Source organism: Artemia franciscana, chromosome 17, assembly GCF_032884065.1.
Source record: "Artemia franciscana chromosome 17, ASM3288406v1, whole genome shotgun sequence".
NCBI lineage: Eukaryota > Metazoa > Arthropoda > Branchiopoda > Anostraca > Artemiidae > Artemia > Artemia franciscana.
In genome coordinates this window covers 35508569-35533960 of record NC_088879.1, presented here as the reverse complement: position 1 = coordinate 35533960, position 25392 = coordinate 35508569, and the positions used below count along the sequence as shown (strand labels likewise).

General features: G+C 35.2%; 1 long non-coding RNA gene across 1 annotated transcript in view; it reads right to left on the bottom strand.

Annotated features, from left to right (window-relative positions):
- The window catches only part of LOC136037631 (uncharacterized), a 47964-nt gene extending 25958 nt beyond the window's left edge, over positions 1-22006 (bottom strand). The window contains exons 1-2 of the long non-coding RNA XR_010619996.1: positions 21949-22006; positions 15269-15358 (exon numbers count right to left, since the gene is read on the bottom strand). This is a non-coding gene — a long non-coding RNA (uncharacterized LOC136037631). The remainder of the gene's footprint in view (positions 1-15268; positions 15359-21948) is intronic.
- Positions 22007-25392: the final 3386 nt, after the last annotated feature.

The window sequence follows — 25392 nt, the reverse complement described above, 5'->3', positions numbered from 1 at the left end:
GGCCCCATCCATCAGGTCTAGATCTAAGTTAAAAGTGGTAGGAAGTAGCAGTCACTATTTTAATTGTATCTTTAAGAGGCTCAAATTTGACCTGGCAGCCTGTAGAGCATTTGCTCTTAGAAGCAAATGCCTTGATTCGTCTAAACGAGCGTAAGTCAATCGATTTACAGAAATTCCATAAACGTGGAAAATCTTTATCGGCTGGGAAATAGATAATCAAAGAAATGTCTTCGTCTTTGACCTGGTAAGTCAACCACTGTACGGACATTGGTAAGTCACATTTGACCTGGTAAGTCAGCCGCTGGAAGAAAATTCCATAAATGTAAAAAATCGTTATCAGCTGGAACACAAATAATCAAAGAAATGTCTTTGCCTTTGAGCCGGTAAACAGAACAAAGGTAGGGTTTACATGATTCAACCCTAGGTCTATGATTCACTTTCTGAGAATATGCAAAATATTTTAGCCACATTTTATCAGAAATTCGTGGTGATGAATTTAGAACAAGAAGAACCATGATCTTTCTAACCTGAGTTAAATAAAAAAAAACAAGTTGTTTAAATGAAAGTAAGGAGCATTATTAAAAGTTAAAACGAACAGAAATTACACCGTATATAAAAGGGACTGTTCCCTCCTCAACACCCCACTTTTTACGCTAAAGTTTGACTCTTTCTCTCAACTCTACTTTTTAAAACAGGAAAAAAACTTTAGCGTAAAGAGTGGGGCATTGAGGAGCAAAAGCCCCTTTCATATACGGAGTAATTTCTGTTCGTTTTAAGTTTTAATGTTGCTTCTTACTCTCATTTAAAAAAACTTGTTTTTTTTTTATTTATTTAATTTCTGGACGTTGTTGAATTAATACATGTTTTGATTTTGGCTCTCCGCACATAAATAATCAAAACAAATTTGTGTATTAATTTTTTTTGCTACATGACTTTCTCATAGTTTTAATCGGAAAATTTTAAGAAAAAAGGAGCGAGGGAGAGGCCTAGTCGCCCTCCAATTTTTTGATTACATAAAAAGGCAACTAGAACTTTTAATTTTTTACGAACGTTTTTATTAGTAAAAAATACGTAACTTACAAATTAACTTACGTAACGAACTTCTATATTCGCATGTTTTTCACCCCTCGTCGATGCCTCGCTCTTTACACTAAAGCTTAAATTTTGTCCCAATTCCTTAAGAATGTCTTTTGAATCACAAAGGCCGTAGAATAAATAGTTGAAATTACCAAAAATACTTTAGCGTAAAGAGTGAGGTATTATGAGGAGGTAAACCCCTCGTATGCGTAATATTTTTTGTTCGTTTCAAGTTTTAATGCTGCTCCTTACTTTTCGTATTTATTTTTTCATTGTCTTTTTAAATAATGCTGGAAAATACTGCGCCCCCTTCATTGAAATTTTCTTCCTCCATGAGAAGTTCCTCCATAAAAATATCCTCCCACATAACCCCCCCCCCCCAACTCTCCCCCTAAACCAAAAATATCCCCCTGGAAATGTCTGTATACTTCCGAGTACCCATTACTATATGTAAACACAGGTCAAAGTTTGTAACTTGCAGCCCCTCCCACGGGGACTGCGGGGGAGTAAGTCTTCCCTAAAGACATAGTTATTAGGTTTTTCGACTATGCTGAAAAAAATGGCTATCTCAGAATTTTGATCCGATGACTTTAGGGAAAAATGAGCATGGGAGGGGGCCTAGGTAACTTCCATTTTTGGTCATTTAAAAACGGCACTAGAACTTTTAATTTCCGCACAGTCCCCGTGGGAGGGGCCACAAGTTACAAAGGGTACCACTAGTACTTTGACCAGTGGTTACATATAGTAATGTTTATTTGGAAGTGTACAGGCGTTTTCAGGGGGATTTTTAGGTTGGGGGAGGAGTTGAGAAGAGGGGGATATGTTGGGGGAACTTTCCTTGGAGGAATTTCTCATCGGGGAAGAAAATTTTCATGAAGGGAGCGCAGGATTATCTAGCATTATTTAAAAAAATACAATGAAAAAAATAAATTAAGTTTTTTCAGCTGAAAGTAAGGAGAAGCATTAAAGTTTAAAACGAACAGAAATTATTACGCATATGAGGGGCTCACCTCCTCCTAATACCTCGCTCTTTTTAAAGCTAAAGTATTTTTAGTAATTTCAACTATTTATTCTACGGCTTTTGTGATTCAGGGGTCATTCTTAAGAAATTGGAACAAAATTTAAGCTTTCAAACAGTTCGTGGTAACGAACTGTAGTAAGGAGCGACCCGGCTCAATAGTAACCAAAACTCTAAAACTGGAATTTTCAAATCAAAAGGATCGCATTTTAATGCTGATTTTAAATATATAACTTTCATCCAGTTTAGTTTTACCTATCAAAAGTTACGAGCCTGAGAAAATATGCCTTTTTTAAGAAAATAGGGCGAAACAACCCCTAACAATCGTAGAATCTTAACGAAAATGACACTATCAGATTCAGCGTATCAGAGAACCCTACTGTAGAAGTTTCAAGCTCCTATCTACAAAAATGTGGAATTTTGTATTTTTTGCCAGAAGACAAATCACGGGTGCGTGTTTATTTGTTTGTTTGTTTTTTGTTTTTTTCCAAGGGTCATCGTATCGACCAAGTGGTCCTAAAATGTCGCAAAATGGCTCATTCTAACGGAAATGAAAAGTTCTAGTGCCCTTTTTAAGTGACCAAAAAAATTGGAGGGCATCTAGGCCCCCTCCTACAACCATTTTTTTCCCAAAGTCAACGGATCAAAATTTTGAGATAGCCATTTTGTTCGGCATAGTCGAAAACCATAATAACTATGTTTTTGGGGATGACTTGCTCCCCCATAATCCCTGGGGGAGGGGCTGCAATTTACAAACTTTGACCAGTGTTTATATATAGTAATGGTTATTGGGAAGTGTACAGACGTTTTCAGGGAGATTTTATTTTTTGGGGGGGTGGGGCTGAGGGGAGGAGGCTATGTTGGAGGATCTTTCCTTGGAGGAATCTGTCATGGGGGAAGAAAAATTCAATGAAAAGGGCGCAGGATTTTCTAGCATTACTATAAGAAAAAAATGAAAAATAAACATGAAAACGTTTTTTTCAAATGAAAGGAAACAGTAGCATTGAAACTTAAAACGAACAGAGATTATTACGAATATGAGGGGTTCAAAAAAATACTTTAGCATAAAGAGCGAGGTTTTTAGGAGGAGATAAATACCTCGCTCTTTATGCTAAAGTATTTTTAGTAATTTCATCTATTTATTCTACGGCCTTTCTGATTCAGGGGTCATTCTTAAAGGATTGGGACAAAGCTTAAGATTTAGTGTAAAGAGCGAGGTATTAACGAGGATACAAACCCCCTTGTATACATAATAAAAATATAAGATTATGAAAGTTTTTTACGTAAGTTAATTCTTAAGTTACGTATATTTTTTACTAATAAAAACGTTTGTTAAAAATTAAAAGTTCTAGTTACCTTTTTAAGTAACCGAAAAATTGGAGGGCAACTAGGCCTCCTTCTCCACCCCTTATTTCTCAAAATTGTCTGATCAAAACTAAGAGAAAGCCATTTAGCCAAAAAAAGAATTAATATACAAATTTCATTTTAATAATTTATGTGCGGAGAGCCAAAACCAAACATGCATAAATTCAAAAATGTTCAGAAATTAAATAAAAAAAACTAATTTTTTTGACTGAAAGTAAGGAGCGACATTAAAACTTAAAACGAACAGAAATTACTCCGTATATGAAATGGGTTGTCCCCTCCGCAATCCCTCGCTAATTACGCTAAAGTTTTAATGTCGCTCCTTACTTACAGTTAAAAAAAATTATTTTTTTTACTTAATAGTGTAAAGAGCGAGGTTCTGACGAGGGGATGAATCCCTTTGTAAACGTAACAAAAACATGAGAATACAGAAGTTCGCTACATTAGCTAATTTGTACGTTACGCATATCTTTTACTAATAAAAACATTCGTAAAAAAATTAAAAGTCCCTGTTGCCTTTTGAAGTAACCAAAAATCGGGGGGTAACTAGGCCTCCTCTCCCGCTCCTTTTTTTCTCAAAATCATTCGATCAAAACTATGAGAAAGTCATTTAGCAAAAAAAAAAAAACAAGAGGTAAGAGCTCATATGGCACTTGTGACGAGGCGAGAAGAGCTAAGAGCCAAGAGATCATATGGTATGAGCTCTAACAAAATTCTATGAATCAATAGATTGATTTAAAAAGGAAAATAAGAGGCTTAATGCCGGTCAAGATTTAAAATAAGAGCTCTGAGTCACAAAGTCCTTCTAAATATCAAAATTCATTAAGATCCGATCACCCACTCGTAAGTTACAAATCCCTAATTTTTTCTAATTTTTCCTCTCCCTTTTGCCCCCAGATGGTCAAATCTGGGAAAACGACTTTATCAAGCCAAATTGTGCAGCTCCCTGACACGCCTACCAATTTTCATCGCCCTAGCACGTCCAGAAGCACCGAAATTGCCTAATCACTGAACTCCTCCCGTCAACTCCCCCAAAGAGAGCGAATCCAGTACGATTCTGTCAATCAAGTATCAAGGACATTTGTTTATTCTATCCACCAAGCTTCATCCCGATTCCTCCACTCCAAGTGTTTTTCCAAAATTTCCACCTCCAACTCCCCCCAATGTAAAAAGATCTGGTTGGGATTTGAAATAAGAGCTCTGAGAAATGAATTCCTTCTAAAAATCAAATTTCATTACGATCCGAGCATCTATTCGTAAGATAAAAATACCCCAATTTCCATGTTTTCCAAAAATTCCGGTTTCCCCCTCCAACTCCCCCGAATGTCACAGGATCTGGTCGGAATTTGAAATTACAACTTTAAAGCACAAGATCCTTCTAAATATCAAATTTCATTAAGATCTGGTCATCCTTTCGTAAGTTACAAATACCTTAATTTGCAAAATTACCCCTCCCCCCAATTCCACCAAAGAGAGTAGATCCGGTTCAGTTATGTCAGTCACATATCTTAGACAGGTTTCTATTCTTCCCATCCAGTTTCATCCTGATCTCACCGCTTTAAGTATTTTCTAAGATTTCTGGCCCCCCAACTGCCCCCCCCCCCAATTACGCTTGATCCGGTTGAGATTTAAAATAAAATATCTGAGTTACGAGGTCCTTCTAAATATGAAGTTTCATGAAGATCCGATCACTCCTTCGTAAGTAAAAAAAAACGTCATTTTTTCTTATTTTTTCAGAATTACCCCCCCCCCCCCCCAATTGAGCGGATCCATTCCAATTATGTAAATCACGTATGCAAGACTTCTGCTTATTTTTCCAACCAAGTTTCATCCCAATCCCTCCAATATAAGCGTTTTCCATCATTTTAGGTTTCCCCACCTCAAACCCCAATGTCACCAGATCCGGTCAGAATTTAGAATAAGAGCTTTGAGACACGATTATCCTTCTAAATATCAAATTTCATGGAGATCCAATCACCCGTTCGTAAGTTAAAAATACCTCATTTTTTCTAATTTTTCAGAATCACCCCCCCCCCCCCCAACTACCCTAAAGAGAGCGGATCCGTTCTTGTTATGTCAATCATGTATCTAGGACTCGTGTTTATTTTTCCCACCAAGTTTCATCCCGATCCCTCCACTCTAAGTGTTTTCCAAGTTTTTGGTTTCCCCCTCCCAACTCCCCCCCCCCAATGTCACCAGATCTGGTCGGGTTTAAAATAAGAGCTCTGAGCCACGATATCCTTCTAAATATCAAATTTCATTGAGATCCAATCACCCGTTCGTAAGTTAAAAATACCTCATTTTTATATTTTTCAGAAATACCCCCCCATCTACCCCAAAGAGAGCGGACCCGTTCCGTTTATGTCAATCATCTATCTAGGACTCGTGTTTATTTTTCCCACCATGTTTCATCCCGATCCCTCCACTCTAAGTGTTTTTCAAGTTTTGGTTTCCCCCTCCCAACTCCTCGCCCCCCGTCACCAGATCGGTCGGGATTTAAAATAAGAGCTCTAAGACGCGATATCCTTCTAAACATCAAATTTCATTGAGATCCGATCGCCCGTTCGTAAGTTGAAAATACCTCATTTTTTCTAATTTTTAAGAATTACTCCCCCCCCCCCCAACTACCCCAAAGAGAGTGAATCAGTTCCGATTATGTCAATCATGTATCTGAGACTTGCGCTTATTTTTCCCATCAAGTTTCATCATGATCCCTCCACTCGAAGTGTTTTCCAAGATTTTAGGTTTCCCCCCTCCAACTCCCCCCAATGTCATCAGATCTGGTTGGGATTTAAAATAAGAGCTCTGAGACACAGTATCATTTCAAACATCAAATTTCATTAAGATCCAATCACCCGCTCATAAGTTAAAAATACTTCATTTTTTCTATTTTTTTTCGAATTAACCGGCCCCCCACTCCCCCCTCCTCCAGATGGTCAAATCGGGAAAACGACCATTCCTAATTTAATCTGGTCCGGTCCCTGATACGCTTTTCTTATGTTCGGTTATGTAGTGTGTGTTTGTTTTTGTGTTTGCGCTGTTGCATTGATGATTTTTTTTTTCACAACAATAATCCAGGTTGGATCCAGTGCTGGTGGAAATTTTTTTTGATATGTTTCCCCGACAGACCTTTAGCCTGGTCCAGGGTGTTAAATCTGATATCGTTAATTATTGGTGAGGTGGCACTTCTACAGATGGAATGTTTTGAAATCTAATTTAGGTTTCACTTTAGTTTTTTATATCTGTTGACTTTTGTATCTATTCACCTTGGCATGATTTTCGTACTTTGCTTTGTATGTTGCTTCGATTTTGATCTACATCTTAATATTTAATGCAATAAAATATGAATATTAGCCTCGGAACTTGGAACGATCTTTCGAGAGGTAGTTGTAGTTGTTGTTGCCGAGACTATTTCATCCCTCGGACTTTTATTAAGAGCACCTTGTATAGCAAAAAATTTGCATGCATTTTACGTTGTAATGTTAATCGTAAAACAACTAACGTAATCTATTTATTAGAATGTAAAAAATACTATTTACAATATGTGGGGAACACAATTAATAACATATATATGAGATTTTCTGGGCATAAAACAGCAATTAATAAGGAAAAAACTAATAACTATCTTGTTCAACATTGTAATAATGGAGCGTGTTCCATATCAGATGTAACTATTACAATTTTAGTAGATTTGGACTAAATAAAGAAGAGAAGAATAGTAGACTTAACAAGCAAGAGGATTTTTGGATCCATACTCATCCTTTTGGGCCAAATGAACGAGTAGCTAAACATGGAAACATGTCTTAGGTTGTTGTTAAATGTATTGATGGTTTTATGGACCATTCTTCTTTTAATTGTCCCGGTAAACGTTAAAAACGATCGAGAGGGCATAGGAAAAATAATAGAAAAACTGGATTTAAATAAGTTTTCTATAGATCTATGCCAGCTATTTCAGGCTAAGAGTATGACTTTTGAAAGAAAATGTTTAAGTAAATTATCCAGGAGGAATTCGATAAAACTATTCTGGATCGTTAAAAATGAAACAGCTCTTGAATATAAAACTAAAGTAATATACAATGCAATTTGCATTCTAGCAAAAACGAAATTTATTTCAAAACAGAATAAGTCTTATAAGATTGCAAACAAGGATAACAGATTATATTTACCCAATTAAGTTTACTTGTAAGCAGATTGGAGATATTAATTTACCAGAAATTTTAAATCAGCAAGAGGTGAATTAGGTCCTTCTTAGTAATTTGAACTATAATGATAGGCCAATTTTAACTTATAAATTCTCAAAAACAATTTGGAAAATGACTTTCAATTATATTTAATACTTAAAAGATTGGACAGTGATATAAATAGGAAACCTGTATGTAATTGTAACAAACTGGATCCGCTTGTTAATCCCACTTAGCAACATGTTATAACAGAGGACTTATCAATAATAAAACAAGAAGATCATCAAAATATAATGAACAAAGGGGGCAAATTCCGTCTTTCCCATCATTTGAAACCATTAAGTATTCTTGGTAGCTTAAAAAATAATTTTGATTTTTCATGATAAGGTGTGCAAGAACGAGAATAAAATAAAGGGAGTTTTCAAAATTGGAAGAAATTAGTTATTAGTAGAATACATAATAAAATGTATGCTAACTTACAAAACCGTAATAATGATTCATTATCTTATGATGCTAGGATAAAACAGGGAATAACTAATCTACAGAATGAATTGTAATTGTACCTGTGGGTAAAGCTCATAACAATATTGTCATAATCTGTCTTGTGATAAGAAGCTGCATTGTGATGTTCTAACATGGGAGTTATCTACAAACAATGTTTACGAAAAGGTGAACCTAGAGGATGACAACTTAATTGAAAGTACAGAGGACAAATAAAGTTTAATATTACAATAAGGACAACTATAAAAAGTTCTCTTTCTTATATTGGACTATAAAATTTATATAAGGGACCAGACCAGATTAAATTAGAAATAGTCATTTTCCCCATTTGATCATCTGGGGGGGTGTGGGGGGCCTGTCAATTCGGAAAAAATAGAAAAAATGAAGTATTTTTAACTTACGAACGGTTGATCAGATCTTAATAAAATTTGATGTTTGGAAGGATATCCTGTCTCAGAGCTGTTATTTGAAATCCCGACTGGATCTGGTGACATGGGGGGGAGTTGGGAGGGGAGAACCTAAAATCTTGGAAAACACTTAGAGTGGAGGGATCGGGATGAAATTTGGTGGGAATAATAAGCACAAGTCCTAGATACATGATCGACATAATCGGAACGAATCCGCTCTTTTTGTGGTATTTGGGGGGGGGGGGGGTTGATTCTAAAAATTTAGAAAAAATGAGGTATTTTTAACTTACGAACGGATGATTGGATCTCAATGAAATTTGATATTTAGAATGATATCGTGTGTCAAAGCTCTTATTTTAAATCCCGACAGGATTTGGTGACATTGGGGGGAGTTTGGGGGGTCTAAAATCATGGAACACGCTTAAATTGGAAGGATCGGGATGAAACTTGATGGGAAAAATAAGCAGAAGTCTTAGATACATGATTGACATAATTGGAACGGATCCGCTATATGGGGGGGGGGGGGTTTAATTCTGAAAAATAAGAAAAAATGACGTATTTTTAACTTACGAAGGAGTGATCGGATCTTCATGAAACTTCATATGTAGAAGGACCTCGTAACTCAGATCTCTTATTTTAAATTTCAACCGGATCCAGCTTCATTGGGAGGGGGGTCAGCTCGGGTGGGGTCAGCTCGGGGGGGGGGACCAGAAATCTTAGAAAATACTTAAAGCGGAGAGATCAGGATGAAACTGGATGGGAAGAATAAAAACCTGTCCAAGATACGTGACTGACATAATTGAACCGGATCTACTCTCTTTGGTGGAGTTGGGGGGGGGGGGGGGGGGGTAATTCGGAAAAATGAGGTATTTGTAATTTACGAACGGGTGACCATATTTAAATGAAATTTGATATTTAGAAGGATCTTGTGCTTTAAAGCTCTAATTTTAAATTCTGACCAGATCCTGTGACATTGGGGGGAATTGGAGAGGGAACCCTGAATTCTTGGAAAACGTGAAAATTGGGGTATTTTTATCTTACGAATAGGTGATCGGATTTTAATGAAACTTGATATATATAGAAAGATCTTATGTCTCAGATGCTCCATTTTCGACTCGAATTGGATCCGGGGACATAGGGGGTTGGAGGCGGGAAACATAAATCTTGGAAAACGCTTAGAGTTGAGAGATCGGGATGAAACTTGATGGGAAGAATAAGCACAAGTTCTAGATACGTGATTGACATAATTGGAACGGATCTGTTCTCTTTGGAGGAGCTGGGGTGTTAATTTGGAAAAACTAGAAAAATTGAGGTATTTTTAATTTAAGAATAGGTGACCGGATCTTATGAAATTTGATATTTATAAGGGAATCATGTCTCAGAGTTCTTATTTCAAATTCCGACCAGTCCTGTTGACATTTGGGGAGTTAGAGGGGGAAGTCTTATTAGACTGAATAGCTTCAGTCTAATATAGCTTCTTAATATGACAAATTGATTAGGTATTAATCTCCAAATTTTGACGAGTCGCTTCTCTCCTTTTGTCATACAAAAATCCATAGCTTCTTTCTAATCTAGCTTCGTAATTTGATAAATTGATTTGCAAATTTTGACCAGTCGCTTCTCTCCTTTTGCCATAAGAAAATTCTTAGCTTCATTCTAATCTAGCTTCTTAATATGACAAATTGATTTGGTACAAATCTCCAAATTTTGACAAGTCACTTCTCTCCTTTTACCTAAGAATTACCTTAGCTTCATTCTAACCTAGGCTCTTAATATGACAAATTGATTTGGTAATAATATCCAAATTTCGACGAGTCGCTTCTCTCTTTTTACCATAAGAAAATCATTAGCTTCAGTATAATATAGCTACTTAATATGCCAAATTGATTAGGTATTTATCTCCAAATTATGACGAATCTCTTCTCTCCCTTTACCATAAAAAAAATCCTTAGTTTTATTGTAGTCTGGCTTCTTATTATGACAAATTGATTTGGTAGCAATCTCCAAGTTTTGAAGAGTCAGTTCTCTCCTTTTATCATAAAAAATACCTAGCTTCTTAATATGATAAATTGAGTTGGTAATAATGTCAAAATTTTTAAGAGTCACTTCTCTCCTTTTACCATAACAAAATCCTTAGTTTCATTCTAGTCTAGCTTCTTATTATGACAAGATGATTTGGTAATAATCTTCAAATTTTGACGAGTCACTTCTCTCCTTTTACCATAAGAAAATCCCTAGCTTCTTTCTAATCTAGCTTCTTAATATGATAAATTGAGTTGGTAATAATTTTAAATTTTTTACGAGTTTCTTCTCTCCTTTTACCATAAAAAAAAATCCCTAGCTTCATTCTAATCTAGCTTCTTAATATGACAAATTGATTTGGTAATAATTTCAAAATTTTGACGAGTCGATTCTCTCTTTTTACCATAAGAAAATTATTAGCTTCAGTGTAATATAGCTTCTTAATATGACAAATCCATTAGGCATTAATATCCATATTTTGACGAGTCGCTTCTCTCCTTTTACCATAAAAAAAATCCTTTGTTTCATTCTAGTCTAACTTTTATTATGACAAATTGATTTGGTAATAATCGTCAAATTTTGACGAGTCACTTCTCTCCTTCTACCATACAAAAATCCCTAGCTTCATTCTAATCTAGCTTCTTAATATGATAAATTGATTTGCAAATTTTGACGAGTCGCTTCTCTCCTTTTTCCATAAAAAAATCCTTAGCTTCATTCTAATCTAGCTTCTTAATATGACAAATCGATTTGGTAGTAATCTCCAAATTTTGATGCGTCACTTCTCTTCTTTTACCATAGAAAAAATCCCTAGCTTCATTCTAATTTAGCTTTTTAATATTACAAATTGATTTGGTAACAATTGCCAAATTTTGACGAGTCACTTCTTTCCTTTTATCCTAAAAAATCCTTAGCTTAATTCTAATCTAGATTCTTAATATGAAAAAAAAAATAGGTAATAATCTCCAAATTTTGACGAGTCGCTTCTCTCGTTCTACCATAAAAAATTCTTAGCTTCATTCTAATCTAGCTTCTTAATATGAAAAATTGATTTGGTAAACTTCTCTAAATTTTGACGAGTTGCTTCTCTTCTTTTACCATAAGAAAATCCTTAGCTTCATTCTACCTAGCTTCTTAATATTACAAATTGATTTGGTAATAATCTCCAAATTTTGACAATTCGAATCTCTCCTTTTACCATAGAAAAAAAATCCCCAGCTTCTTTATATGACAAATTGATTTGGTATTAATATCCAAATTTTGACGAGCCGCTTCTAGCTTCTGAATATTACAAATTGATTTGGTAATTATCTCCAAATTTTTACGAGTCGCTTCTTTCTTTTTACCATAAAAAAATTCCCTATTTTGATTCTAATCCAGCTTCTCAATTTGTCAACTTGACTTGGTAATAATCACCAAATTTTTGACGAGTCACCTCTCCTTTTGTCATAAAAAATCTTTTGCTTCATTCTAATCTAGATTCTTCTAGATTATAGCGTAAAGAGCGAGGTATTGACGAGGGGGCAAATTACTACTATACGTAATAATTTCTGTTTGATTTAAGTTTTAATGTAGCTCCATAATTTCAGTTGAAAATACTATTTTTTTATTTTAAAGAAAAGATTCAAGCTTTCAAAAAAGATATAATATTATTGCCTAGGCTCATTCATTACCTAAGTCTACGGTAGGTCATTCTAGTAGAAGCAAACATTCATCCAATAGCAACAGCCCAAAGGCAGTCCCTGACTTGACCACATCTATGAAAATATCCCAATCTTGAAAAGCTTTTAAGCAGCAATAATGACAAATTCAGTACATTGTACTCGGTTTGGTGTATTGTACAATGTGAGTGGTTTTCTATTTGTGTTAATTCAAATCACAGGGTGAAAAAACATTGCCCTTACAACCAACTAAATTCAAACTACAATTTTGCAAAACTCATCAAGTTCTAAGTAAAGAGCGAGCCGACCCAATAGTAATCAAAATTATAAAATGTGAATTTCAGTTCTAGTGAATTTAGTGAATGCTATTTAATTTTATGCTTGTCAATTTAGGCCTAAAACAATTTTGAGGCTCATTTTATAGGGGCTAAACTGAGCTTCGTGATAGTATATTTAGTTTTATGTAACCCATAACCTCTATGATCTCCCTATGTGGAAGGGGAAGAAAAACCTTTGTGGAGGAAGATAATTTAGGTGTCTAAAATATAAGTAATTTCAGAGACCACACCAGTGGGGGTTCTCGCGCTCACCAAAAAATCTTGATTAAGATTTTTAATCGTAATCCCTCCCCCTGTCTTTCAAAAATTTTCATTATAAAAAAATTATCTACTAAAAAAACTAATACAATATATCACAAAAACATCTACTTTATTAAGTAGATGTAATGATAAAACTCAAAAATTACAAAATAGTAATGACGGATAGATTATTGTACCCGTAAAATTTGTGCACCCGGGGAAAGTGTCCCCTCTGTCCACTTCCCTCGAGGAAAAACGAGGATATTTACAACCAGTCATTTGCAATGGCTGCAAATATCCCCAAATTTTCTTTGCTTCGAGTTTTTCTCATCTTGTCTATAATATGTCAAATAATACCTAAGAAAATAGCCCTGAATTTGTCCACTTTTAACCTGAGGTTAGATTTTTATAAAACCCTAAAAAGAAATCTTGATACTCTATCTCATAATATTATAATAATATGTTCAAAGTAATTTTGACTTTTTATGAGATCACCAGATCATTGGTCAAGCAACACGAAAACATGAAACACTGGAAAAGAATCTATGTGACAGGAATTTGTCCTATGCTGAGAAAACACCGTTGTACAGTCTTTAACTTAATTATTGGAAACAAACAAACTTGACCAATCGATACAGCATAAACGCTTGATCCAAAAGCGTGAATAAGTTGATACACCAATTTTGCTCACTTGTTCCCCTTATCATATGAATATGGCAATTTATGCATAATATCATAAACTATATGTTTTTCTCAACGATTTGAAATACTATCTATCAAATTCTATTGGTGAAAGAGACAAGGTGGTTTCTAAAACCTATTTTCATCAGTATTGTTGTTTTACATCAAGTCAAATTTGTAAATTACACTCATTTGGCACTTAAAGTAAAGTTTTGGAGGCTGCCACATGTTCATTTGGAATAGTCTTCCGATGAAATTTATTCCTGAAATCTCGTCTCTTGTATCCAAAAAATTATTGAGTCCTAATTCTAAGGGGAAAAGGAAGCTAGGTAAATGGTTGAATAGAGGCTCTTAATAGCCTGGTAGTAGGAACTTTTTCATAAGTGAGCTGCAGTACAGCCAAAAAAAGGTCAGTTTATTTAGCACAAAGAAGGTTTTTTTTAATGTTACCTACAGATGGAAGATATAAAAAATCTCAAGATTCCAGCAATATTTACAGCTGGAAAAAAGAAGTATAATGCATTTGGGATAGCTAGAACCTTCTAATTATATTGAGACACAAGATGTGTGGAGTTGAACTGATTTTTCGCATTTTCTTCAATAGGTAAGGTTATGAATATCACTCTAACCAAAAATGACACCTTTTGAATTATTGCTGCCAAGTTTTGTTAGAATTATAGACGCTGATCTTTAATGACTCACTGACTCTGGCCCTAATGACGCTGATTTTGGCCTTAATGAGTAAAATAAAAAGAAACAAAAAATTAAATAAAATAAAAAGTAAAGCAGATAAACAATCCTTTTCTGGAAAATTGTATTTAAAAAAGGCTGGAGATTTGCCCTATCTTCTTACTAATCTGCGACATGTACAAAGAGCAAGAGAAATTGGCAAGACAGGAAACTTGGAAAAGATTCAAGGGGCATGGGCTATATAATAGATTTTCCCCAAGTTATTGGGTGGAAACTGCCCTAAATGACACCAGTCACTATCATAAAAGACACATTTAAGAGCACTTTGCTTCGAATGTTTCCATTTCAATTAGTACCGATGTCAGATATTTAAGGGGTTTTTAATTTCTTTTGAGCCATATTAAAGTTTCCAAGTTTCTTGTCTTGCCAATTTCTCTTGTTCTTTGTACAGGTCATAGAATAGTAAGAAGATAGGGTGAATCTCCAGCGTTAGAAAATGTATGAGTGTTAGAAAGTTTATGAAAAACACTAGCCTAAGTGTGTTTTTCAAGATGTCTGGAAACTTTTGGGGGGAAATTATCTTATAATAGACACTGGGCACCCAACGGATAATAAGGGTGCATGTACCCGCCTTGAGTTTTTAATAGTACATTTTTCTTCAAGCAGTGGTGAAAAAAAGTTACTATTAAGCAAAGATGCTACTCGCTTAATTTCAAGACATTATACAATAAATAATATACAATAGACACACATCGGATAAAACATAAAAATAAGTACTGACTCTTGTTTTTTTACTAAAATTGTCAGTGATGAGTTGCTGTAGACAATTAGAGCTTATTGGGTATTGTCCAAGCCAGTTGTTATTGCCATTGAAAAACGAAGGGGTGGTTCAGGCTGCTATTCCGAAAGACCAAAAATATAAAAGAGTTTTTTCTATATTCAGAAAACAACTTTTCAAACTTATGCAGAAAGTTCAGCCCGTAGAAAAATTTTGGGTAGACTTGTCTCCTCCCCTTCTATCGACAAAGTTTAATCCGTTTAAAACTGAAGAAGAGAATCGATAAATACAATACAAAAAACAACTCACGTTTTGCTCTCCATGTATCTCTTTTGGTGTATTTTCTTCAGATTTCTCCATCTCTAAAAGTTTTTTATCTTCTTTCAGTCTTCAAACGAGCTAGAAAGGAAGTAAAATATGAGGAAAAAATGGAGGACATCATAATGGCTAAAATACACTGGAGAGATGATCCTTTCCCTCACCCGAGCCAAATCCAAAGGGAGGGGCCCTCCTCTCTGAAATTTTATAAGCCCTCCTCTCTGAAATTTTTGTCCGAGTCGTAAAACATGTAACAAAACTCATATAAAATATTTTTGATGCGTTTCGTGAAGATTTTTGTACCCCCTCCTAAAAACAACATCCCACCCTCAAACAAAAATCTTGGATATGTGCCTTGCCTTTGATAATGCCTTTTTCTCTTCTTTCTTTGAAGTTTCAAAATGTTTCAAAATATTTACAAAAAAAAAATAAAAATCTGGAACATTTTACAAAATAGACGATACTGTAATTTTACTATCCCATAGAGAAAATACTGGGCTCCCTCTTCCGGAACATAAATTAAATTGTCGGGTCTACTTTTACATATAAGCAGTTAGTAAAAGCGGTACACAGACGAATGCAAAAACATTCTGATTTTGATGGTGACCATTGTTTAGGGGGTCAAAGAAGGATACCAGGTACGACCCCCCCCCCTCAAAATTGTGTCTGATCCGTAAAAAAGTAAAAAGTCTCCCCCCTCCAAAAGAGCAATAAACAAAGCTGGATATACCCTTGCCCCATACCCAGGGTATTCCTGTTCTTTTATGCTTCAAGATACCTAAAAAGATATATACATAAAAAAATAACCAAATATTTTTAGTAAAATAGACGATATTGCAGTTTTACTGCCTCTTAGAGACATTACTGAGCTCCCTTTTCTAAAAGATAAATTAATTTGTCTTGTTTTCTTTTACGTGTAAGCAGGTAATAAAAGCAGTAAGCTTATAAGTAAAAAAAAATGCTTTTGGTGTTGATCAACGTTTATAGGGTCAAAAAATCTGGAAATATGGGAATTAAATGAAAGAATATAGAAATTAAGAAACGATCATAAGAAATCGAGCATAGGGGGAGGGGGGATGATATCCTTCCCTCCCAACCCATGTGTTCACACCTGATCAGGAAACAAACCATCATTCACCATACAGCGTGGTCTTAAATTCAAGCAAGGGAAAGAGGCTGGGGACTCCTATCCTGAATGGCTATCTTTACATGATCATAATATTGATATATATTGTTTTAATCTAAATTAATGAATCCTAAACTTCGCAGAAACTTGCAAAGTCAAGAGGCATAGACCTTTAAGTGGGAAATCGTCAGGGTTGCCACTCCTTGGGACTTTTGTCCAAAACCTTGAGATGTCAATCCTGAGCGATCTAATATGAGTAATTTAGGACCCTGAGGAAATTTGATCCTAATATTCAGACAGAAATGCAGAGATCATTCTGCTCTGACCAGTGGTCTAAGAACGATGATGAGAACATTATCAAAGTTCTCTTTTCAAGGTCCTATAGGCCAGCTATTTTTTTTTTTTTTTACTAAAGTCACTGTGCTCTTTGGCCTTATAACTTGATTAACCCCCCCCCCCCCAAAAAAAAAAAAAATCTGGTCTGAAAGATGCTAGACCTGAGGAAAATGATGTTGGCAGCAAAAAAACGACCTAATCTGTAAACTTAAATTATTATGCCACATAAGAGGTATGATTTAAGGTCAATCTGTCAAACTTTCACCTGTCACATCCCTTTAATTAATGTTATTTTAGCAAGATTTTCGTCGTTTATTTGGCTAAAATGAGACAATACACCAAATTTTAAACCCATAAAACTCAACCATTAATTATCAGTTTGATCAAACCTTGGTAAGTTGACCAGGGTTGACCGGGAATTTTACTTTAAAGATATTCTAAAGCTGGATAAAACAAAAAATAGCGATTATTTAGTTTCTCAGGGATTAAAATAAAGTTTTTTTTGAAGACTGAGTTCAAGTTATATAAACACTTGAGTTCCAGTGGCTAAGTGGCTAACTGGGACTATGGTGCCGTAGTTGTGGGACAAGTATTTATTCATTACCACAATACTCGGAATTTAAACCTTGATTTCAGAAGAAAAAAAAAATCAGTCTGAAAATCTGCAGGCCAGATTGCCAGGATTGTTGCCCTGGAAAATTTGAGGAGATAAAAAGTGAATCTAAGTTAGATTTTATATATTTTTTCGGGAGTCAATTTAGGCATTTAGAATAATACGATTTCACAGCCTTGAGGTTGACTAATAACTATTTATAAAGTAATATACCTATATAATCTCTATAAACAACTACATGCACAGATATTTATTTCAGAAGAGGGGGGGTCCACATTTCCCCCTTGGGTGTGTAGGGGAGGGGGATAAAAACTGTACAGAATTGTCGAATCGAATGAAAAAGTGGAAAACTAGTGGGGGAATCCCAAAAATTTCGGTTTTTCTTAACGGGAACAATAAGCTACAGCTCCCATCGTAGGTATATGCGTCTGTAACGAAACTTATTACACAGCTTAGGAAGTTCTCCAATTAGTTTGATTTTTATGCATTTACTTTGTGAAAATTCGATTCTAATTCTGTGTTAGATTTAGATTTACAGATTTGGAACATTTTTGAAAAAAGAAATAAATTACACTTAAGACATAAAATATGAATTCCTTAAATATTTTTCGACAGCGACAATGTCCACTTGACTATTCCTGAATTAAATTCATTTCATGAATACTATTTATTAATGGTATAATTGAAATTGTCATTACTGTTGTCTTTGGTAATGCTTCGGTTTTATGGTTTTTTAATTTTATTTTCTTATAGATAACTATGATACCGATTATTATTTCTATACTGGAAATATAGTATTTTTTTCTATTTTTTTCCTTTTTGGCAGAATAAGTAAAATTCCAAAAAAAATTGTTTAAAAAAAACTAATATCAATTAAACTGTGAATTAATAGTATTTTCTTTTACCCTAATTTATTCAGCGTTATAAGCCAAAAGTTTATGAAAGACAAGTATAAAAAATAACAAAAATAACAAACTCGGTAACTTTTCATCCGGCCTATCGAAACATCTAAACACTAACGGGTGCGGGAGGGGGGGTGGATGGAAATAAGGTAAAAATACCTTAGCATAAAGAGCGAGGTATTTAGGAGGAGATAAATACCTCGCTCTTTATGCTAAAGTATTTTTAGTAATTTCAACTATTTATTCTACGGCCTTTTTGATTCCGGGGTCATTCTTAAAGAATTGGGACAAAACTTACGATTTAGTGTAAAGAGCGAGGTATTAACGAGGGTACAAACCCCCTCGTAAACATAATAAAAATATAAGAATATAAAAGTTTGTTACGTAAGTTAATTCTTAAGTTACGCATATTTTTTACTAATAAAAACATTCGTTAAAAATTAAAAGTTCTAGTAGCCTTTTTAAGTAACCAAGAAATTGGAAGGCAGCTTGGCCTCCTTCTCCACCCCTTATTTCTCTAAATCGTCTGATCAAAACTAAGAGAAAGCCGTTTAGCCAAAAAAAAAAAAATTAATATACAAACTTCATTTTAATAATTTATGTGCGGAGAGCCAAAATCAAACATGCATTAATTCAAAAACGTTCAAAAATTAAATATAAAAAGGACTAGTTTTTTATACAAAAATAACAAAAATAACAAACTTAGTAATTTTTAATCCGGCATATCGAAACATCTGAACACTAACAGGTGCGGGAGGGGGGGTGGATGGAAACCAACTGCTACGTTAGTTAATAATATGTTTGGAAAGGGCGTTGAACGGTCAGTTGAATAGCATTGCTACTGTTTTATTTCTATGTGTAGCTATTTAGGAAATGAATCTTTCACTACGATTGCCAACAGCTTTTTGACAAGTTTCGCGCTAAAGGTCACCCAAAACTGAAAATATATATCAATGCTATAAAAAATCGTAAATAAATTCCTCTTTTTCTTCCTCTTTTATTGACTAAATTACCAATATAGCTCCTATTGCATTTCTAAGGCACAATGCCTCACTTTACCAGCCCCCCTTCCTAATGGATAAATATACAATCCACTTTATATATTCCCATCAAACAGTTCGTGGTAACGGACTGTTCCAAAACTCTAAAAAATCGAATTTTAATATCAATAGATACATCAAAAGAATCGCATTTTAATGCTGATTTTAAATATATAAGCTTAATCAAGTATCAAAAGTTATGAGCCTGAGAAAATTTGCCTTATTTTAGAAAATAGGGGGAAACAACCCCTAAAAGTCAAAGGATCTTAACAAAACTCACACCATCAGATCTAGCGTATCAGAGAACCGTATTGTAGAATTTTCAAGCTCCTATCTACAAAAATGTGGAATTTTGTATTTTTTGCCAGAAGGCAGATCACGGATGCGTTTTATTTGTTTGTTTGTTTGTTGTTTTTTCCCCCCAGGGGTGATCGTATCAACCCAATGATCCTAGAGTCTTCCGAGAGGTCTCATTTTAACGGAAATGAAAAGTTCTAGTGCCCTTTTTAAGTGACCAAAAATTGGAGGGCACCTAGGCCCCCTCCCACGCAAATTATTTTCCCAAAGTTACCAGATCAAAATTCTGAGATAGCCATTTTATTCACCGTAGTCAAAAAAACCCTTACAGCTATGTCTCTGGGGACGACTTATTCCCCCACAGTCCCCGTGGGAGGGGCCACAAGATGCAAACTTTGACCAGTGCTTACATATAGTATTGGTTATTTGGAAGTGTACAGACGTTTTCAGGGGGATTTTTAGGTGGGGAGGGGGTTGAGAAGAGGTGATATGTTGGGGGAACGTTCTTTGGAGGAATTTGTCCTGGGGGAAGAAAATTTTCATGAAGGGAGTGCAGAATTTTCCAGCATTATTTAAGAAAATACAATGAAAAAATAAATATGAAAGAGTTTTTTCAACTGAAAATAAGGAGAAGCATTAAAACTTAAAACTAACAGAAAATAGTTACGCATATGATAGGCTCACCTCCTCCTAATACCTCGCTCTTTACGCTAAAGTATTTTTATAGTAATTTCAACTATTTATTCTACGGCTTTTGTGATTCAGGGGTCATTCTTAAGAAATTGGGACAAAATTTAAGCTTTAGTGTAAAGAGCGAGGTACTGAGAAGGGGGTGTACCCCTTAGCATACGTAATAAGAACATGAGAATACAGATGTTCGTTACGTATGCTAATTTGTAAGTTACGTATATCTTTAACTTATAAAAACATTCGTAAAAAAATTAAAATTTCTAGTTGCCTTTTTAAGTAACAGAAAAATCAGAGGGCAACTAGGCCTCCTCTCCCTCTCCTTTCTTTCTCAGAATCATTCGATCAAAGCTATGAGTAAGCCATTTAGCAAAAAAAATAAATATGCAAATTCCATTTTAATTATTCATCTACGGAGAGCCAAAATCAAAACATGCATTGATTCAAAAACGTTCAGAAATTAAATAAAAAAAAACAAGTTTTTTAACGGAAAGTAAGGAGCGACATTAAAACTTAAAACGAACAGAAATTACTTCGTATATGAAAGGGGATGCTTCCTCATCAACGCCCCACTCTTTACGCTAAAGTTTTTTACTGTTTTAAAAAGTAGAGTTAAGAGAAAGTCAAACTTTAGCGTAAAGAGTGGGGGGTTGATGAGGAAGCAACCCCTTCCATATACGAATTAATTTCTGTTCGTTTTAAGTTTTAATGTCGCTCCTTACTTTCCGTTAAAAAAAACTTTTTTTTTTATTTAATTATATTTTGGAATGGCGTAGAGCGAACTGGAATGCCGCTAAATCGCGAAGAAAAGAGTAGTACTAATGCGAAATATAATGCGAATATATAAAGTTGACTGTCAATTTATCAATCAGGACGAAGAGAGGAGGATAGGGGCAAAGTCAATCAATGTGCCTTTAGGAATGAAATAAGCAAGTATTTATGATTGTTAGCGGTTTTCAGAATTTCGTAGGATTTCTTTCAAGTGTGCTCCTGTTATTAACCTTTACAGAAAGAAAATTATGATTAATTCTATTATTAAACTATTAAATCTTTAATTTGATATGTAACATAAATATATTAATATAGTATAAATGAGCAGCCAGAATAATATTTTGAGGGGATTTGACTCGCTTAGGGAGTGAAATTCATTGAAGGTAAAAAAAAAGCGTAAAGAATACGTCACTGGACCTCTACAGTCCCCACCAGGAATGCTGATCTCCGTTTCTTGACCCTTCAGCCAGGAAGTGCAATGGGGGGATACGTATCTATGCATCAATATGCAGAGTTTCAGGGAAGAAAGGAGTAAAGACCCCGAGCCTCCTTCTTTGGCTGTGCTAATATTGAACTATACCTTTGGATAGCTTAGATGCAATTGTCTAATACTGAAATTATTCCGTCTGTGGACAAAGAAGCGTCAGTCAGTGGCAATGCTATGGGGAGGGGCAAGGGGTTTACGTCTGATCCTTGACACTGCCTTTGGGGGGCTGATAAACGGAGCATTTTTCTTACTTTTATTGTGTTTTTGAAGGTTGAGGGAAGACACAAGACCTAAATCGTCAACAGGCGCTGAAAATCCTAGGCGGCAGTTGGTCTGTAACAAACATTTTAGTTCTATATCCCTCAATTAAATGATTATAATATAACATGTCATCTGGAAGGTATTAACTTACCTTTTTATTCAGGCTATTTTAAATTTCATAGCGCATTCAACCTGGTCACAAAGAAAACTAGGAATCAACTGTAACTTAGGTTGAACATTTCAATTCATTTCAACTGGATGGCGCAATCTTATTTCTTTTGAATATTTCTTTGCAATTACAGTAATCTGTTACAAGCTGAAATGATTTTTTCATGCCATAAGCTTTACGTGAAAAGGTGTGTTTTACAGTTCAGCCTTGAGGATTTGAGTCTCGGTGGGGTTAAAAAAAACAAATAAATAAATAAATAAAAGTATAGTTTAAGACGCAGAGACTAGCAGATCCAACAACGTTTAAATCAATATTGATTTCTTTTTGCTGCCGACTAGAACAACAAGAATTGTATCTAGTGATAATTTTATCTACATATGCCGATGAAAGGTGTGTCGTCCTTTAAATAATGTTTTCCATATATTTAAGGCCCGTTTTATATTCAATTAGGTCATATGAGGATCAGGGGAGTACATTTTCCCTAAATTCCATTATTTTTAGGATTATGTTCCTGTGATTAGCATATTATTCTACTACTAGTACAACTACTACTACTACTAATAACTCACCGCAGCACCAAGCTGCCTGATGCCAACGCAGCTACGCACGCTCCTCCTCCAGCCTAATTTATTCAAGGCTCCCTCTTCACATTCTCCCACGAAGTTTCCATTTCCTTTAAATCTTTATTTATAACATCCTCCCTCCCCAGACGAGGACGACCTGCTTTCTGTGTAGCCTCAGACAGTTGGCCAAAAATCTGTGGCAATCTGTCGTCCTTCATCCGCAGAATGTGGCCTAGCCATCTCAACCTTTCTTTCATTATAGCCCTATAAAGCGGGATTGAGCCACATTTTTAGTACAACCTACTGTTTAAAATACGGTCAGTCAGCCGGGTACCCAGAACAATCCGTAGGCAATATCACTGGAAAACATCTAGTAAATATCCATCCACTTTTCGGAGTGCCCATGTTTCAGAGCCATATTTGACCACTGTCATCAGTGTAGCTTCCAATATTCTAATCTAGGTTTGTAGACTTATCTTCCTATTCTTCCAAACTTTTTTTCAACTGGGAAAAATCACCCTAAGCCGTGGCTATTCGTGGTAAGTGAAGCTATCCACCTGAACAATCTTTTCGTTACCCAACGTCACCTTTTCATCTTCACTTATTCCTAGCCCTAGTGACTTAGTCTTCTTAACATTAATTTTCAAACCTATTCTAGTACCCTGAACTCGCAAAACCTCAAAAAATTCATTCATTTTGCTCACACTTCCATCTAATATGCTTAAATCATCAGCATAATCTAAGTCCAGTAGAGAATTTTCCTCCCCATTTGATTCCGTGGTCTCTAATCGCCTTTCCTGTGCTCCTTAAGACGAAGTCCATCAAAATGATCCATAGAACACAGGTCTGGTATACTGTCTGGTATACCACATAAGGATGATCTTTGCTAAAGCTCTTCTATCAACAGTATCGAAGGGGTACATCCCCTCGTCAGTACCTCGCTCTATACACTAAAGCTTAAATTTTTCCCAATTTCTTAAGAATGACCCCTGAATCACAAAAGCCGTAGAATAAATAGTTGAAATTACTATAAAAATACTTTAGCGTAAAAAGTGAGGTTTTAGGAGGAGGTGATCCAATCATATACATAATGATTTCTGTTAGTTTTCAGTTTTAATACTTCTCCTTACTTTAAGTTGAAACAAATTCTTCATATTTATTTTTTCATTGTATTTTTTATTGCTAGAAAATCCTGCGCTCCCTTCATGAAAATTTTCTTCCCCCGTGACAAATTTCTCCAAGGAAGGTTCTCCCAACATGTTCACCTCTTCTCAGCCCCCCCAACCTAAAAATCCCCCTGAAAATGTCTGTACACTTCCAAATAACCATTACTATATGTAAGCACTGGTCAAAGTTTGTAACTTGTGGCCCCTCCCACGGGGACTGTGGGGGAGTAAGTCGTCCCCAAAGACATAGTTATAAGGTTTTTTGACTACGGTGAATAAAATGGCTATCTCAGAATTTTGATCTGGTGACTTTGGGAAAATAATTAGCGTGGGAGGGGGCCTAGGTGCCCTCCAATTGTTTGGTCACTTAAAAAGGACACTAGAACTTTTTACTTCCGTTAGAATGAGCTCTCTCGGAAGATTCTAGGACCACTGGGTCGATACGATCACCCCTGGAGGGAAAAACAACAAACAAACAAACAAACACGCATCCGTGATCTGCCTTATGGCAAAAAATATAAAATTCCACATTTTTGTAGATAGGAGCTTGAAACTTCTAAAATACGGTTCTCTGATACGCTGAATCTGATAGTGTGATTTTCGTTAAGATCTTATGACTTTTAGGGGTTGTTTCTCCCTATTTTCTAAAATAAGGCAAATTTTCTCAGGCTCGTAACTTTTGATGGGCAAGACTAAACTTATGTAAACTTATAAATTTAAAATCAGCATTAAAATGCGATTCTTTCGATGCATCTATTGATATCAAAATTCCATTTTTTAGAGTTTTGGTTACAATTGAGCCAGGTCGCTCCTTACTACATTACCACGTTACCACGAACTGTTTGATTCGAACTGATTCTTTACCACGAACTGGTTCGTTACCACGAACTGTTTGATGGGAATATATAAAGTGGACTGTATATTTATCCATCAGGAAGGGGGGCGGGTAAAGTGAGGCATTGTGCCTTAGAAATGAAATAGGAGCTATATTGGTAATTTAGTCATTAAAAGAGGAAGAAAAAGAGGAATTTATTCACGATTTTTTATAGCATTGATATATATTTTCAGTTTTGGGTGACCTTTAGTGCGATTAAATGAAAAAAATAGTTCTTTTAACTGAAAGTAAGGATCGACATTAAAACTTAAAACGAACAGAAATTACTCCGGATATGAAATGGGTTGTCCCCTCCTCAACGCCTCGCTCTTTACGCTAAATATTTTAATTGTTTTAAAAAGTAGAATTGTGGCAAAGAGTCAAACTTTAGCGTAAAGAGTGAGGGATTGCGGAGGGGACGACCCATTTCATATACGGAGTAATTTCTGTTCGTTTTAAGTTTTAATGTCGCTCCTTATTTTCAGTTAAAAAAAACTAGTTTTTTTGTATTTAATTTCTGAACGTTTTTGAATTAAAGCATGTTTGATTTTGGCTCTCCGCACATAAATTATTGAAATAAAATTTGTATATTAATTTTTTTTTTTTTGGCTAAATGGCTTTCTCTTAGTTTTGATCAGACGATTTAGAGAAATAAGGGGTGGAGAAGGAGGCCTAGCTGCCCTCCAATTTTTGAGGGCAGCCGAAACCCGAATGAACCCGAAAACCCGAATGAACTGAACTGAACTATACCACTATAGGATTGCCTAGAACCTTGGAAACCATGTCTATAAATTAACTTTCCAAAGTGCTTATTTACATTAGT